Genomic DNA, 6,126 nt, shown 5'->3' on the forward strand with positions numbered 1-6,126 from the left:
CCCCCGCCCAGCAGAGACCACGCTTCGTTGTAAGTGAGAACTCAAGTGTCCGATAACAGTGCAGAACGAATAAAAGCCTCGGCGCTCTGGCACTAGAAGAAAGGGAGAAGTACAACAGGCATCTTTTGATTTATAAATGTCCAGAATCCCACAGCAGCTGTATCTTTTACCGGCTCCAGCTGACCACGGTGGGTCTGCAACAGCGGACCTGCAGTTCACAGATCCAACCATAGATGTCGCCACAGTACGCAGCTCCCTAAAACCTCATCGGCACAAACTGCTTATTGGCTCAGGTGGCTGAATTTTTTACCATTAGAGTCCTTCCTTTGCTTAAAGTATTATGTTATTGGGCGTACCACTGAAAATTAAATACTTTTGGAAGAGATAAAGTGTTAATAATTCACCAGCCGTTGATATTCCAGAGCTAATTAATTTAGAAAATGGCTTTCCTACTGCAGTGAAAGGCTGGCAAGTCTGCAGGCACAGGACCGGAGTGCACCAGCAGTGAAGGCTGTAGGTCCCTACCTGATGTCTGTGCTGGGGGAAGGCCAGAACTCTTAGGGTGGCCGGCTTGGAGGGAGGAAGACACATTTTCCTCCATCCTAAAAGTGCCTGTAACTCTCCATTCAATTAAGAAAGCAACACTTTTAAAATTCACAAAATGAAATTCTGTAGAAATCCGAGTTGGGAACTGAGGAGAGACAGCCAGGACTGTTGCAAGGGCAGCGTCTCTTTCTATCTGAAATTGGACACTTGGAATTCTGAATTTTCTAGTTTTGTTGTCTAGTAGTTCTTGGAGGTGAATAGGCCAAATAATTCCATTTTAATCGGTCTCATCATTGATGTCTGCTCATAAAATCTGCTTCCTTGCATCTGTGTGCCTGAGGCTGGGATGCAGTTGTTTTGGAGGCTCCAGGTGGCCCAGAGCTTCTGTGCAAAGCTGTTTTGCACAAAGAGAACTGTAGAAACAATCCTGGCTTTTAGTTTTGATTTCCCTTCTATTGATTTCCATGAGGTACATCTAATTCTAAATCCTGGAGACGGCTGACATGGTCATTCAATTGAAGCTTGGTAGTGAAGGAGCCACTGAGAAAGTGGAGAGGGAAGACCACACAAAGTCCACCGGGACGAGGTCGAGGGCTGATTTTATTCTGAGATAAATTTGTGCCAAAAGCTTAGCGGGTCGCAGGCCAGGACCATCATTTAAGTAGGAAGGACCTGACGCATGGGGCGTGAGTAGAAAAAGCAGCCTCTGACTCTCTGTTCGTGGAGAGCAATTTCAACCAATGGTTTTGTTTGCACATCTCTTCAAACATTTATTTGAAGTAATTGAGTGAACTTTAAAAAATTAATTTTGGTCTTAAAAAGAAAGATGACTCTTCTTACCCTGGGACTCCAGGTGGACACAAACCTGGCCCTGGCCCGATGACAGTCCTGCTCCCCACGTGGCCGTGGCTCTCACAGGAGGGAGGATGTTGCAGGGGCCCCGGCCAGGTGCCCCGCCATGCTCACAGGTCCTTCCTTTGCAAACGGCCACTTTGTGTACTCAGTGGGCAGCCCGTGCCAGAGGGCCAGCACAGGGACTTAGCATAACAATGCAGCGTCTCACTAGTAACACCTGAGTTATCTATCCTACAGAGGTGCCTTGGACTTGAAAGTTTTCCAGTTTTATTTCACTCTGAAAGGAAGGAAGTCAAAGTGTGGTCTTGTTATGTTTCCAGATGCATTTCCCTGCAGTCAGGTTTCACATCAGGAGAGCATGCAGGGGGCTTGCTCAGGTGTCTGTGTCCCAGGAGGACTGAGAGGGCCGTGCCTGCCCCGGGCCGGCCTGCTGACCCCACTGGCTCTAGAGGAGCTCCGAGTCGCCCTGCCGGCTTCAGGGCTGGGGGCTTCCTGTGCACCTGGGACCTGAGACCGGCCCACCCTCAGAGGGCCCCCCTCCAGGCCGTCAGCTGCCTTGTCCTGGGGTGGGCGCCCCTCTCTGGGCACAGCAGGAGGAGGAGAAGGGAGGGAAGGCAGGAGACAGAGGAAGGGGGCCCAGGACCCTTGCGGGGGGACAGTGGGCATGGCGGGGCTGAGGGGGAGCCGCTTGGAGGGCAGAGCCCAGAGGTGCCAGTGGCAACTTCAGCAGGTTGTCCTCTCCTCATTCCCACCCTCACCTTTCCGATGACGCCTCCCTCCACCTCCAGCGCCGTGACCTTGATCACACGCCTGATTAGCTGCCCCTGAGAGCACCTGCTCTGACCTCATGGCCTGGGTGCTGCCAGGGGCCTCGCCTGCTCTTTCTGCCTCTGCTGCCTCCTGCCTCGTCCCTGCATCATCCGCTGCTCTTTTAAAGCCCTCACCTGGCCTGTGCTGGCGGGGATGCAGGGGGAGATGGGGGGCAAGCCCTCTGTGGCCTCAGGCGAGGCCCGGGCTCTCATGCCTCAGTTTCCCCATCTGTGCAGGTGTGTGGATTAGACAGTGCTCACTCAGGTGGCCAGGTGGCGAGGGAATGAATGGGTCAGAGGTCACGGTCACCCCCCAGCTGCCATCTTTGGCAGCGCAGGGTTCAAGAGCTCCTTCACCAAGGGCTCCCTGAGGTGGGGGCCCGGCCCAGTCCCCCCGGGGCTTTGGGGTCAGTGTCTGACTTTGCCGTCCCCTTCGCCTCTCCCCTCAGTTCCCTGACCCTAACAGACCTGCCGTGGATCTTCGGCCAGGCTCCAGCGGCCCATTCAAGTGTCTGGTGTCCCCTGACGCTGGGCCCCCTCTGGATGCCAGGCCCAGCCGGGTCGGGCTCCTTTGGATGTCAGACCTCCTCTTGGCCCAGCTCCCGGTGCCTCCTGACTTTCGTGACAAGTTCAGAGCCTTGGAAGGGCGATGCCATCTACCCCAGTCTCTAGGCCCATCTACCTTTCAGCCCCTAGAGAGGATGGCGTGCCTCACCACCGCTGATGTGCGCTGACGTTCTGTTGGCACAGAAATCGTCCCCTCTGAGGAGCGTTTCAAAGGACTGTGTGATGTTCGGTGACCTGTCCATCCCATTTGGACTTCACTGGAAGCATCTCCTTCGCCCACTCTCGTCACTCCACCTCGGTGCTTCTTGCTGTATCCCAGTGTGCTGCCAGCTGATCGGACTTCTGGAAGCGTTTGAAAATGTTCTCTTTCTGCAAACACGGCCCAGAATCCACCCACCGCCCCACTCAGGGCTGGGCGCCGGGCAAGGTCCCCCCACGCCTCGTGAGCGTCTGAGACACAGAGTCAAGGGAAGTTTCCGAGCTGAAGTGTCCTCAAGAGGTGAGGCCAACAAGAGACTCTGAAATAACTTTGTTGCTGTTGGATTGAAAACAATCCATGTTTGGGGGGGTGAGTGAGAGGACGGATGCCTTCTTTCAAAAAGCAGGTGTCGTCAGGGAGCTGTCCCCCGAATGCCTGGCGGGCGCCGTGGTTCCAAGGACAAGAGCCGCCGGGGCTGGCTGTGCAGCGCGGCCTCCAAGAGCTGCTTGTTCCCCGGGAGCCGCAGCTCATGTGGACGCGGGGTTCTCCCGCCTCGCTGTTTTTTGCGCGCTTGGGTCAGGATGCAGGGACTTCGGTGGCTTTGTTAAGCTGGCAGCCTCCGGGTGTGGGTGTAGCAGACTGTAGACGGCCTTCTTGCTTTATCAAAAGGGTTATTTTATTTATTTACCACAGAGAGTGTGTGTGTTTTCCCCTGAAAGACTACAGGGCTGCCCGCCTGGCCGCAGAGCCCGTCCGCTGGGGATGGAGACGCGCTACGGAGCCAGCGGCGCCCACACCCTCGCTCTCCAACTGCGTGAAGCCTACGCCACCGTTTTGATAACGGCCACGTTGTAACTTCCTGTCCCTGGACGACAGTCATCCCTAACGTCCCACTAGCCTGTGCTCTTGAAGAACAGTGCTGTGCTTAACGGGAAATCAAACAAGCTGGGGGGAAAGGGCATTGGTTAATGGGTAATGGCACACACCTCAAAATGTTAATCCCTGAAGTGGACGAATATGTGCACCCCCTGGGAATGACTGTTCGAATTTAAGAAGTGAAGCAACATTCAGATTGTTCTGAATGAAAGCGTGTGGCCCCAGGCCCTGCAGAGGAGGGACAGTGTCTGAACAGACTCATCCACCTGAAGTGTGGGAGAGGAACCCCGCTCTCAGCGCGATTGTTAGAGCACCCACAGCCACGGACAACCACCCACAGCCACCCACAACCACCCACAACCACAGACAACCAACCACAACCACCCACAACCACCCGCAACCACGCACAACCACGGACAACCACCCACAACCACCCATAACCATGCACAACCACCCACAGCCACCCACAACCATGCACAACCAGGCACAACCACGGACAACCACCCACAACCATGTATAACCACTCACAACCACCCACAGCCATGGACAACCACCCACAACCACCCACAACCACAGACAACCATGGACAACCACCCATAACCACCCACAACCATGGACAACCACAGACAACCATGCACAACCACCCACAGCAATGCACAACATCTGAGTGCAGACCTGTAAGGGCCTTGCTAGCAAGCCAAGTGTGAGGGTGCCACCACAAGTGGTGAATGGGACTTAGGAGAGACAGTTTGAGACAGTGACAGTTTCTGACCATAGCACTGGAGTTCTAGAAGAGGTTTTCCGGAGCCCTCGTCTACAACACTGTCCCAGTCCAGTCAGCGTGTTGGTGGCGGGATGGGAGCTGGTGTTTGCTCCTTCCCCTGGACCACGAGCTTTGTGGACGGCCAGGGCCAGTGCTCCTGCCCTGCTGGTTGAGCAGGTGCGTCCCACAGGCCAGAGCCAGGGCGCGGGGGCAAGGGGGTCTGCATGCAGGGCAGCTGTGGAGGGCAGCGGCCGCCCGTCGGGAAGGAGCCCAGTGAGGCTGTGCTGAGATGACGGCGACCCTGCTGGGTGCCTGAGACAAGGGGGCCCCCAGGCTGCCTCCACAGCCAGTGCCTGGGGCTCAGGTGTGCCCGGTGGGGCCCTCGGGGTTGGGACGGAGGGGGTCGGTTCCTGGGGAAGGATGTAGGATGCCGAGCGCTCAGGAGGGGCACTGGCACCAAAGGCAACACAGAGACGTTGCTCCTTCGAATAATCTGAACTGTCCTCCAGTTTGTCCTCACGTGGGGCCCCGGAGGGCAAGTGCCTTGTATTGTCCCGAATTCCAGCACGTTAGGAAGACGGGCCCGGAACAGAACAGCCGTTAGAGAGAAATGACCCAAATCTTGCTTGTCCAGCAGGACCAGCCCAGGTGTGTGCTCTCCTGACCTCTGTGACTATCCTGCAAAAACCAACCAGGATGCACATCACCGTATACGCGCCAGGAGACAAATGTCCCTCGGCCTCCAGATGTGGCCCTACACCCGGCCAGCACCATCCGGCAGTGCGCTTGTCCCACCGCAGCCCCCAGAGTGGGGTCCACACCGAGCAAGCTGAGCAGGCTCGCAGGACCCTGGCGCCCTTTCCTGGCGCCCTGCATAAGACGCATGCGGAGATGGGCAGACCCGGGATCCAGACGGAGGCTCAGGGCGGAGGCCTCTGCATCTGAGCACGACTCCCAGCGGAACCAGCACTTGGCCTTTGGAAGACCACGCCCCAGCTCCGTCAGGCAGGAGGGAGCTGTGTCCTCTGGAAACCCTGTGGGTGAGAGGCCCAGGGGTCATTCTTCCCCAGAGCAGCAGCCGTCGGAAGAAAGCAGAGGTCGCTCCTTTGGGCCAGTTTCCTGGATGGCAACGCTCCCCCGCCCCCCGCCCCGTCCTAGAGTCTTGAGTAGGTGCAGTCGGCTTGTCTGGTTTAATCTGTGTGTGGGTTGAATTTGCTAGTTTGTTTATAACAACCGGGCCCAGAATTCTCCCTCGTCACCGCCCCTCTTAGCCACTGATTAAGCCCCACAGGCCGTTTGCCATGACTTCAACGCGCCACAGGCGCTCGCGGGCCAGCGGGGCCCGGAAGGGGCAAGAGACGGCATCTCTCACACGCTCCGGGGCAGCGAGGTGTTAACAGCTGAGGTCTCCGTCCGCTGAAGCCCATCTGGGGGACACGGGACTTGGAGAGACACATGGAGGGGAGTGTGGCAGGAGGCAGCCCCACTGGGTGCTTTGTGATTCAGGGGCA

The sequence above is a fragment of the Camelus ferus genome, chromosome 14, assembly GCF_009834535.1.
Source record: "Camelus ferus isolate YT-003-E chromosome 14, BCGSAC_Cfer_1.0, whole genome shotgun sequence".
In the NCBI taxonomy this organism is placed as follows: Eukaryota; Metazoa; Chordata; class Mammalia; order Artiodactyla; family Camelidae; genus Camelus; species Camelus ferus.